The following is a 12,324-nucleotide window of genomic DNA, read 5'->3' on the forward strand; positions in this document are numbered from 1 at the left end:
ATCAGTCACTTGAAGTTTTCCTGTTGCCTCCAATCTGCCTTATGTACATCAGATCTGTAAACAAACTAGAAGTGGCTCACAGATAATCCTTAATCAAAAACTTGCCAGGAAGGGAGTGGCTGCCTCTCTATTGGCACAGGGCCAGGAGTGTACATTTCTGTAAGATTGGGGCCAGTCTTTTCACACAGTGTTTCTCTTGACTTCTCAGCAATCTTGGCACAAACAAAACGGCTGAATAAACTGAGGTCAACTTTGGACCAGAAGTGTTACAACAGCCCAAAACTATCAAGTGCTTGATGTTTATGAGGATGGAATGCAAGAACAAAGAGATTATGATGAAAGCCTTAATCACAGCTGGAAGCCGCTCTGTCTATAATGTTTGTGCTAGAGCAATCCAACAGTAATCCCATACCTGGGCGGAATCATGTTCAGACATCTGGAGTCTCACTGGCTAGAGGGCTGGTATGAGACCCATACAGTCTCTTTTTGGGAAGGCCCACTGAACCACAAGCCAATCAGGCAGTGGCGAGGTCACTGGCAAACCTTTCCCTTCAGTCAAGACCCCAAGGGCAAAAATCACACCTACTGAGAACTGGCCAATCAGAGACCAGCACCACAGTGGCACCATGTGGGTGGCTGTTGCAGGCAAAACACCCACCAGAGTCCCAGGATTGTGAAGCAACCTGGGCCAGAGATAAATAATGAGGGGGTTGGGTTTTCTGGGGTGGGGAGGTGCGGGTCACAGGAAGAGGGATATGGGGAGGGTGTCGGCAGCAAAGACAGAGTGTGGCCCTCAGCAGAAATGTCCATCAACCAGGCACTGTGTCTTTACTGGGTTAATACCAGCAGCAGATGAGGCCCTTAACGGCAGCACAGTGGGGTTAGCACTGTTGCTTCACAGTGCTCGGGACCCGGGTTCAATTCCCGGCTTGGGTCACTGTCTGTGTGGAGTTTGCACGTTCTCCCTGTGTCTACATGGGTTTCCTCCGAGTGCTCCTATTTCCTCCCGCATTCTGAAAGACGTGCTGGTTCGGTGTATTGATCCGAACAGGCGCCAGACTGTGGCGACTAGGGGAATTTCATAGTAACTTCATTGCAGTGTTAATGTAAGCCTTACTTGTGACTAATGAATACACTTTATTTTAATTGGCCACATAAGGGGCTCAATACAAGGCAGGGGACAGGAAGGTTGACCATGGCCCTTCCTGCCCAGAACTTAATTTTGCTGGCGGTGGGAAGGCAACAGGGTCCTAGTGTGCCACCATCCTGCCTAGGGCCCTTCCCCCCCTCCAAGCTCACCAGCAGAGTGAACAGAAGAATCCACTCCTGGTCTCACTCCATAGTCCTCAATCTTCCTTTGTTTCAAGTATTTAGCCAGTTTCACTTAACATATTTAATTACGAATATGTTCAAGGCTGAGATAGACAGGTCTTTAATCAGCAAGAGATTTAAGGGTTATGGGGAGAAGGCGGGACAGTGGAGTTGAAGAATATCATAACAGATCAGTCATAATTTCATTGAATGGTGGAGCAGACCTGTTGGGCCAAATGGCCTTTTTCTGCTCCTGTGCCTTATGGTCTTAGGCCCAATGGCAAAGTTTTTCTATATTGCAAGTATTTTCTGAGTAGAGGAATTTTGCCTAACTTCTCTCCGTGCTCTTTTAATGACCATTTTAAACTTGTCACTGACTCTTTAAAATCTTTATGATTTTTGAAACCTCAACATAATCTCCTCTTAGCTACAAGGGGATGGAATGTTTGAAGTAGGGGAGTCTTGCTACACCTGTCCTTCAGGATTCTGCCATCTCAGTCATTAGTGGTGCTACCAAGCCTCTCTTGGACTTGAAGACCCCTTCCCAGAGTACATTCTGTGCCCTCGCTACACTCAGTGTTTCTTCAACATGAGTGAGTGTGCTAGGTGGTAACCCATAGAAAGATTTATGCCTATATCTCACATGATATAATGAAATTTCATGATATTTGGAGTTAATGTTGAGGATGCCCAGGACCACTCCTTTCTGACGGCGTACCACTGTGCCACCATATCTGCTGGGTCTGTCCTGCCAGTGGACAGCATATTCTCAGGAATGGGTGATGAAGAATCTGAGACATTAACAGTAAGGTATAATTCTTTAAGTATGACCATGTTACGTTGTTGATGATTAGACTGTGGGACAGATTTTCCAATGCAAAAACTTCTCACACACCACCACATGTTCCTGAGGAGAACTTTGCAAGGTCAATTGAACCTTTATTTTACTCATTCGTGGGGCATAGGTGTTGCTGGCTAGCCAGCATTTATTGCCCATCCCTAGTTGCCCTTGGAGGGCAGTTGAGAGTCAACCACATTGCTGTGGCTCTGGAGTCATGTAGGCCAGGTAAGGATGGCAAATTTCCTCCCTTAAAGTACATTAGTGAATCAGATGGGTTTTTCTGACATTTGACAATGGTTTCACGGTCATCTGTAGATTCTTAATTCCAGATATTTTTTATTGAATTCAAATTCAATCATCTGCCATGGTAGGATTCAGCCCTGACCCTCAAAATATCAGCTGAGTTTCTGGATTAATAGTCTAGTGATAATACACTAGGTCATCGCCTCCACTGGGTGTTGTTTCTGGTGTTAAGTTCAGTGCTGGACGATCTGTCCTCCTTTATTCTTATCAATTTTTTTCTAGTGATTTTGATACAACTGAGCAGTTTGCTAAGCCATTTCAGAGGGCAGTTAAGAGTTAACCATGTTGCTGTTGGTCTGAAATCACACATTGGTTAGATCACGAATGGATAGCAGATTTCTATTAGTGAACCAAACGAATTTTTACAACAATCTGGTAGGTTCTTGGTCACCATTACTAATGCTACCTTTTTATTCCAGGTTTGATTTAATTAGCCAAATTTAAATTTCCCTACTGTCGTGATAAGACTAGTCCAAGATGATAACCATATCCTTGAGGATAAATATTGGAAATCTGAAATGAAGTCAGGAGCTGCTGCCAATTCAAAACATATTTGTCAATATCTGTACAAATGCAAAGCAAATCCCTCAGCAGATTCTGACAGACGTACAATATAGTTCCTGTTTTAATCATTACTGAACAATGCCTTTGTCAACTGAGGTACCAGGTGAAACTCATATTTAAACTAATAACTACCATCCCCACAACCATAGCTCATGTGTTTTCTCACTTACAAAAACAAAGTCAGTTAACAAAATTCCATTGGCAGCATGTTTTGAAACTTTGTAAGGAATGAATTGATAGACTTACAAAGGAGGTTTGAATTTTGTATTACCTTTCTTATTAATTGGTTATTTGCATTCATTGCAATGATTTCAACTCTTGATCCTAACAAAGGTCATTAAAAAAGAGTTAAAGCAATCAACTCAGCTAAGGGAGTCTGTTCTGGGATGTGAATAGCAAAATAGGAGTAAGAAGCCTCACAACACCAGGTTAAAGTCCAACAAGTTTATTTGATAGTAAATCCACAAGCTTTTGGAACGCTGTTCCTTTGTCAGGTGACCCCAGTCCAACACCGGTATCTCCACTTAATAGCAAAGTAGGTACAGAGAGCAAACAGAGATTCTGATCCAAATGTTGCCCCTGATTAAATCATTTGAAGATGCACTGTTAGATTCCACATGTATATTGGGACCACTAGATCTACCTCACTACCAACCCTTTCACTGCCTCTGTGCTGTTAGTCTGCTTGTCCAACATCCAATTGACAATTCATTCTTTAAAAAGTTCCAAAACATGATTGTCTTCATTTTTGTAAACATTTGTGCAATAAACTGAGATTATAGACTCTTATTATGGTATTGATATTTAAAAAAAAAACACTCTTAATCATTGCCTGTCAAGGGATAGGAAAAAGATTTAGCTTGCAGCAATGAAAAATGAATGTTTATCTAGAAGAGTTTTGGGAATGGTCATGTAAATATGAACTTTTCCTGATGCTTAAGTTAACAAAGGTACTGTCCAGTAATGATTAAAAACAGGAAATGCTGGAAATGCATGGTATATTTGTCAGCAGCTGTTGAGGGAATTGCTGTATACTTATACGGATATTGCCAAATTTGCTTTGCACTTGCAGCAGCTCCTTACCTTATTTCAGCTTTCCAGCATTTGCTGTTTCTTTTCCCTGTCTTTTCTTACTTGCGTAGTATGGAACTGGACCATATTAATCATAGTTAATTGCTAACCTCCATCCTGTCCTGTTGAGGAGTGCACTTGCATGCGGGACACACAATCTGTTTTGACTGTGATATGCTACACAATTGGACTGCCAGCTGACACCACTTGGGTAGGTTCATCCATGAAGTATGGCTATTTAAATGATAAGCAGAAGATACCTAACCCCTATAGAATTGGCCAAATCAGTGACTTCAGGAAAGGGGTGAAGAAGAGTGAAAACACTGCAAATATGGGAGGATGTTTGTGTACATTCTGCCATGTTCAATAAATGGTGCTAAGTTGGAAATTTGTTTTAATATCAGTTCCAATGTGTTACTGCCAAGTTGTTAGGGACTTCAGCTGCAAATACACTGTGCTATTACACAACTTTTGTGCAGCTGTGCTTTTCTCATTGCTATTATACAGTAACTTTGTTGGTGCAATATATCATGGGACTGACCTTGGTAAAATATTAAGCTCCTTACTGGCACTGGGAGAACCCAGCCTCACTGACGCAGTGTCATTCATTTCTAACCCTGATGCTGTGACTATAGGCCTAGTGTGCATCAAGATTTGCTCTCACACCAAATGGGCTTGTTTATCTTAGGCCCAATGTCTACTGTGAAGAGGTGTGGCTTCCATTATCAGTCGAGTAAAAGATCCAAAAACATGAACATACTAAGATAATTGATCCCAAAAGATTGCCTGCCAAAGGATTTCATTTTTTTAAACTCTCATGTTTGGCCCATTAATAGCCTTAGGCCCTGCCCTTTGAGTAGAACCTCTGGGGCAGGCACTAGTGTGGTTGTGCACATCCCAAATATTGAAATAAGTCCATTTCCAGTGTCCAGAACAGTGCCAATGGCACTTTCAAAAAGTTTCTAGAAGTCACGTCCTGCTGCACTTACGAAGCAGGAACTGAGCACCCAAGGTCTTTAGGTGCTAAGTAGTGCTTCAAAATAACAGGGAAGCTTGTTCAAACAAGGAAGTCGGATCACTAACTTTAAAACAACCGCTGTAGTTTATATATTGGGTAGAGAGTACAGCAGGAATAAAATGTAAATTAAAGTCTGAAAGGAAACCACACTGATTCCATTAACCATAACAGATTTCTTTGTGCTAATAGTAAATGAGCTTGACAATAACTGTAAGTTAACTAAATATTTTATTTTCTGTACAAATGAAACACTTTACCGTAGCAAGCACCATCACTGATGATAAAATGAGCTCTCAGTTAAATGGTGATCGAATTGATGTGTTTAAAGGAGTTGGTAGGATGTATAGGGACTATTTCCCCTGGTGGGGTAAGTGGAACCAGGAGCAAGGAGGTAAGAAATTGGGAGGCATGAGCTCAAAATTACCGATAGTAGTCATGATGTGGAGATGCCGGCATTGGACTGGGGTAAACACAGTAAGAAACACAGTAAATTACTGATAGTAGTCATGGCGTGGAGATGCCGGCATTGGACTGGGATAAACACAATAAGAAGTCTCACAACACCAGGTTAAAGTCCAACCAATTTACTATCAAATAAATTGGTTGGACTTTAACCTGGTGTTGTGAGGCTTCTTACTGTACTCAAAATTACCACCAGACCATTAAGGGATGGTGTCAGGAAGCATCTCATTGCATTTGTTGAAATGGAAATCTGGACTCTCTACTGGAACTGTTGGTCTCCTGTTGTTGTATCTCTGCATTTATTCTTTTGTGTTTGTAGTACAGCAAACAATTGAAAATTAGATCCGGAGCACATTAACAAAAAATTGAATTAGTTGCAGTCTTGTAAAAGTAGCATACATTTTGTGGAATCCCCATTGACCCAATGTATTATATGACTCCAAAATGCACGCTTAGGCCTCTACTCAGTGTATAATGGACACCCCTATTTTCCAGTACTGCATGTTTAGGGCTATGGGGAGTTGGCCTCAGGTTTTCAGCTCAGAAGTGCATGTTTTGATTTATGCTGTCTTTTAAGTTTGTGCTTGCAAGAAAGCTGGCGATACCTGCTGCTTGCCAATAAGTTACGAGGGAGTTTTAAACACTCTTCAAATATCAAAACGGCGATCATCTACACCAATTCTGGAACTTCACATTTTATACTTGGCGTATAGATCAACCCCTGTTTTTAAAAATGTTTTCAAAGCTTCAAAGCTTCAAAAGTTGACCCAAGTCATGATCTATGGGAAACTATATACAATAGGTTGTCTGAAGTGTGCAGTTTCACACACTGGGCAGGGTTACCCTAGACATGATGATGGTCATGGCTTTGGTTGCCTGGTTGGGGAGGGGTGTCTTGTTGTGCAAAGTGTCTGATAAAGTGTAATGAACTGGCATCTAACATTTCAGAGGTTACGCTAATGATACCTTTGCCTTATAAATTGTTACATAAACCAAAAATAAAATAAAGTTATCACCAAGACCAAATAGTATTATTATTGTAACAGGATTATATAGACAAAACCAAGGCATAATGTTTTTTGGAGTTCAGCTATTTTGCTGAAGATATAAATTTTACTTTGACCTTGTACTACATGTTCGTCAATACAACTTATTCAAATTATTCATTTTAAAACACTATTTTTTAAAAAAAGAATCTTTTCCATTAGTTGCTCTATTTAGCTGAATAAGTAGAGATTTGAGACCTGATTGTTGGTGTGAAAATGTTACAGCATGCCTACAGTAAATTCCACCCGCCCCACATGCTCCAACTTCAGCACTCCTCCAGTGTCTTTCCTGTTGCCGGTCAGGTGGCTGGTCCTGACTGCTGCAGATGGTGAGGCTTCAGTCATGCTCTTCAGTCCATAGCTGCTCGATGTCATGCTCCAAAGCCACCTGCTGTCTCCTCAATGGAAGCAAAGCAGCCTGCCACCTCTTAAGTTCCAGCCACTGGGTCAACATCTTGTAGGAATCCCAGGATTGGGAAAGGAGGATGAAAGACAGTTGCTAAGGGAGTGCGCCAAAAGTGATTTGTTTAATTTTTTTGGGCAGAATGCATTATTGATCTGATAAGTGTTGATTTAGATTTGTAATAGTTTTTATGCACGCAGTTAGGAAGATTCCAATTAGTGTTAGCAGAAAGACAATGATGTGGAATCACAAGAAATAGGAGGAGTAGGCCATTTTGCCCATCAAGCCTATTCTGCCATTCAATAGGATTAGGGTTGATCTGATTGGAACTTTAACTCCATTTTTCTGTCTATCAATCATAACCCATGGATCTTGGAAATCAAAAATCTGTTCAATTTAGCCTCGAATATATTCAATAAATCACCTGCTCCCTGGGAAAGTAATTCCAAAGACTAGAAACCCATTGAGTAAAACAAATCCTCCTCATCTCCATCTTAAATGACAAAACCCTTATTTTTAAACTGTTCCTCAGTGCTGGATTCCCTCAAGGAAAACATAGAGTCATATAGTACTGAACAGTACAATACTGAAAGAGGCCCTTTGGACCATTGTGTCTGCCATCAAGCACCTATCTATTCTAATCCTAGGCTACTTGAATCTGTAGCCTTGTATGCCATGGTATCCTCTCAGCATCTATCTTGCCAAGCCCCCTAAGATTCTTATGTTTCATTAAGTTCACCTCTCATTTTCTAAATTCCAGTGAGTAAAGTTCAGCCAGCTCAACCTTTCCCCATAACACAAACCCTTCATCCCAGGAATCAGCCTATTAAACCTTTCACTGCTTCCAAGGCAAGAACATTGCTGCTTAAATACTGTGACCAAAACTACACACAGTACTCTAGGTATGGTCTTACCAATTCCCTGTAAAGTTATAGGAAGATTTCCCTACTTTTGTACAGTACAAGTTATCCTCCATCCCACTTGCAATGAAGGCCAACATTCCATTTGCCTTCCTAATTATTTTGCATACTTGCATGCAAACATTTTGTGATTCACGTATAAAGACACCCAGATCCCTCTGTACTGCAGCATTCTGTAGTCTCCATTTAAATAATATTGTGCATTTTCTATTCTTGCTACTAAAGTAAACAATCTCACATTTTCCCCACATTAGACTCCATCTGCTAAATTTTTGCCCATTCATTTAACCCATCTATATCCCTTTGCAGGCTCATTGTATTCTCCCCACAACTGGTTTATCTAGCTATATCTGTATTGTAGTCAGATTTTCAGATGATACTGTGGGTCACTTCTTTCAAATCATTTATATAGACTGTAAATAGTTGAAGCCCCAAGTTGGTCTTTCTGGCACTCCACTAGTTTGCCAACATGAAAATGACCCATTTATCCTCACTTTTTGTTTCCTAGTGGATAGTTAATTCTCTATCTGTACTCATATATCATCCCCAATGCTGTGAGTTCTTCTGCAGTAATCTCTTACCCAGCACACTATCAACTGCCTTTTAGAAATCTAAATACACTACAACTTCTGTTACCCCTCTATCCACCCTGCTTGTTACATCTTCAAAGAAGTCTATTAATTTTGTCAAAAATGATTTCCACGTTATTTCTGCCTGATTATATTATGATTTTCTTAATACCCTGCTACCATCTCCTTAAAAATGGATCCCATCATTTTCCCAATGAAAGCTTTGAGGCTAATCAGCCTATAGTTTCCCACTCTCCGTCTCCCTCCTTTCTTGAACATAAGATTTATGATTTTTCAATCTATTGCGACTTTTCCCAAACCTCAGGGAATTTTGGAAGATTACAAACAATGCATCCAATGTTTCTGCCTCCACTTTTTTTAAGATCCTACAATGAAAGCCATCAAGTCCAGGAGACTTGTCAGCTTTTAGTCCTATTAGTTTTCCTAGTACATTTACTTTAAATGATGGTTTAAGTTCCTCCCTCCCTTTTTTCTCTTGATTTTTTTGTGGGTAGGGAGGGCTAGTGTGAGTGATTGTGGGATCTATTGTATATTTACTCAGGAGTTAGACTATCTGTCTAACATTTCCTCCATAACTACCAGAGAAGAGGGAAATTGTACAATGGAAGTTCAAATTCCTGGGTAATTTCTGGGGAGTCAGTGCATTGTGTCTTCCGAGGAATCTTGGGCAGTACTTCTAGCCTCGGATGATCCAGAGAATGGAAGATCTGGGTCAGTCCGAAAGACATACTGGTTAGGTGCATTGGCTATGCTAAATTTTCCCAAACTTACCCAAACATGCGCTGGAGTGTGGCGACTAGGGCATTTTCACAGTCACTTCATTGCAGTGTTAATGTAATCCTATTTGTGATATTAATAAATAAACTTTAAACTTGGATAAATAGAATTTTTAAAAAATGTATATCAGGTAAACACAATAACATTTACAAATAATTTGGTAATACCTTAAACTGGTACCAATTGCGAGAATTATTATAAACAGTAGTCATTCTGTGTATGTCACAATTGAAAAATATTTACATTGCTAATTTCTCCACAGTAATTTGTAATGCACCAAAGTTAAACTAATGCAATATAAGCTGCACATCCGTAGCCCTCAAGTCAGAATCTCTAACAAAATTATGTTTATTACATTTACAGCAATTGCAGATAAAGGATAAATAAAATTGTACAAGACAGTTCTGTTTACAAAATATTAAGAGGGAAGGGGGAAAAGTTACAGGGCCAAAATTATCAGCAACAAATGCTACTGTGCACAATCCCAGCTGAGGAGGGGAAGTTGAACTGATGTATTTTATAGCAAAGAATGTTCCAAAATGGTAATGACTCCGGAAAACAATTTAAGGTTATTATATTATTGCTGTTTTAGATAAGCTAGATATCAGATATTTGCTGTTCTTCCTCCCATCTCAGATATGTTATTTAAAAACCTCCACAAATTTAAAAAAGTGTACTTATCGAATGAATTCCAGTTTTTCCAAATTAAATGTGGCACAATAGCTTATAGCTTCAAGCTGTATTAGCTGTATGACTAATACATTGATTAGTCATTTCCAACTCTGTGCAATAGCATGTTAATATCATAGTATGTTACAGCCCCAGGAGGAGGGAACAATAACTCTTCTATCTACCACTCTAAGTCTGGACTTTACGGAGTTTTTTGTGAGTTTAGCAAGGCTGTGCTTTGTCAATACTGCAGAAGTCCCATTATGTACACTTTTAAATTATAAGGAATTAGCCAGGTTTTTTTGTGTTTCCTTGACATTAAGTGGTAATGCCATCATTTATTCCTACACCATCAATACCCTGGTAGCTACTACAAGTGTAGGGCAAGGGCTGGACAATCTGGAGGAGTGTCAAACTTTCTGACTCCTCCAAGCTTTTCACCATCCACAAGACTCAAGTCAGGACTAGAATGGAAATCTCTTCACATGCCTGGTTGAGTGCATCTCCAACAATACTCACAAAACTTGACACCATCCAGGATAAACAGCTCAGTTGAGTGACACCAAAACCACCACTTTAAGCATTTATTGCCTCCACCACTAATACACTATAGCTTTGGTGTGGATTTTATATATGAAGCACTACAACAATGTTTTCTTGTACAGTAATGTTTACTACCTTGACGGAGAAAGACAGCAACTGCACAGGAACAGCTTGTTTTCCTCCAAGTCAGACATTATGCCGACTTGTAAACATATCCTGTTCCTTCATTGTTGCAAATTCAAAATCCTGGAAGCTGCTTCGTAACAGCACTCTCTGCATACCTACATCACATGGGTGGCAGAGGTTTAAAAGGTGACTCACTATCACCTTCTCAAGGGCAATTCAGATCAGACAATATATGCTGGCCTTGCCAGGGTGTCCACATTCCATGAACGATTTAAAATAAAATTGTTAAATATTTTGATGTTTGAAATCTCTTATCAGATTGGCCACATTGCTGGCAGTAATTCATGATGAAGATTGTGCATACTCTTTAAAACTTTTTATCTAATCTACAAGGTTTAACTGCATCAGATCTGCCCAGCTAGTTCGTCACGATGCTGATATTATCAAGCAGTGAACAGATGGCTCTGATTGAACATTTAATGTAGATTATGAGGGGGAAGAGGATTCTGAATCAGTTCTCTTGCATTTGTACTCATCACAACCTATTGGCTAAAGTGATAAGATAACTTGCAGAAATTAGAATGTAGTTGGTACTCTGCTGTTGTATTTTAGAGCTTTTAAGAGTCTGAATGCTTATTGTGCAATTTGAAGCAATTGTGCAGTGGAGCGCTTGAGTTTTGAACAGTCAAATGAAAGTCAGTCAAAGAAGTTAAACTTGCTATTATTTCATTAGTTCAATTTTAACCTTCGCTCATTTGTTGTACACCTCAGTGGCATCTATATTATTCTGTGGCTATCAGGGTATTTTCTGTCCTGTATGATTAGAGATGATTTTCAAACGTTGCCTGCTTGTTTCTTGCCTGAGAAACAGGGACTGCTAGTTGAAAATTGGATTGGGAGGAACACCTCTGCCAGCAAGTGGGTCAATGTCATACTCAGCTGTTACAGGTGGGTGGAGAGGGGGAGGGAGCTGGGCAAAAATTATGCAAATCAATGTCCTATCCACGCACGTTTTCTCCACTTGTCTAAGAACTGATGTATTTTGGGCAATTCCATGCAGCTCTCTAATGGTAATTCTTCATGAGGTAATGCTCTTTGATAGGTGTAGTAATTGTAGGAGTTGGTGAGCATCAGTTAGTTGTATAAACTATAATGGTTTGTTCACGAGGAGATAATGATATATAAAGGTACTTTTGTGATGGTAACACTTCCAGCTCTAGGACCAGATCTGGCTGCAAAAGCCCATCCTCTGCACCAAGAACCCTGCGTTCATTCCACATTGGCCGATTGGGCGGTGAACAGATGGCTCTGATTGAACATTTAATGTAGATTATGAGGAGGAAGAGGATTCTGAATCAGTTCTCTTGCATTTGTACTCATCACAACCTATTGGCTAAAGTGATAAGATAACTTGCAGAAATCAGAAATCAACCAATGACCCAACCAATGTTGCCTCTTAAAGGGCCAGCCACTACAATAGGATATATTAAGTTTTTCAGAACTTTTCTAACATCAACCTCCAAGAAAAACCATACCATAACAAAATGCTCCAAGGTCTGTTGGTAGCATTTGTTGATGAAATTCAAAATTGTTGGGGATACAATACATTGTCCTGAATTTTGCTGCTTTTTGTGGAGAGGAGTCCCATTGTTTTCATTAGCGGGCATTGTTGACGATGGT

The 12,324-nt window shown here is 40.0% G+C and overlaps 1 protein-coding gene across 3 annotated transcripts in view; it reads left to right on the forward strand.

Annotated features, from left to right (window-relative positions):
* The window catches only part of acer2 (alkaline ceramidase 2), a 73,513-nt gene that overhangs the window by 19,590 nt on the left and 41,599 nt on the right, over positions 1 to 12,324 (forward strand). The window lies entirely within an intron of this gene.

Source organism: Carcharhinus amblyrhynchos, chromosome 5 (assembly GCF_965287045.1).
Source record: "Carcharhinus amblyrhynchos chromosome 5, sCarAmb.v2.hapA, whole genome shotgun sequence".
Classification (NCBI taxonomy): domain Eukaryota; kingdom Metazoa; phylum Chordata; class Chondrichthyes; order Carcharhiniformes; family Carcharhinidae; genus Carcharhinus; species Carcharhinus amblyrhynchos.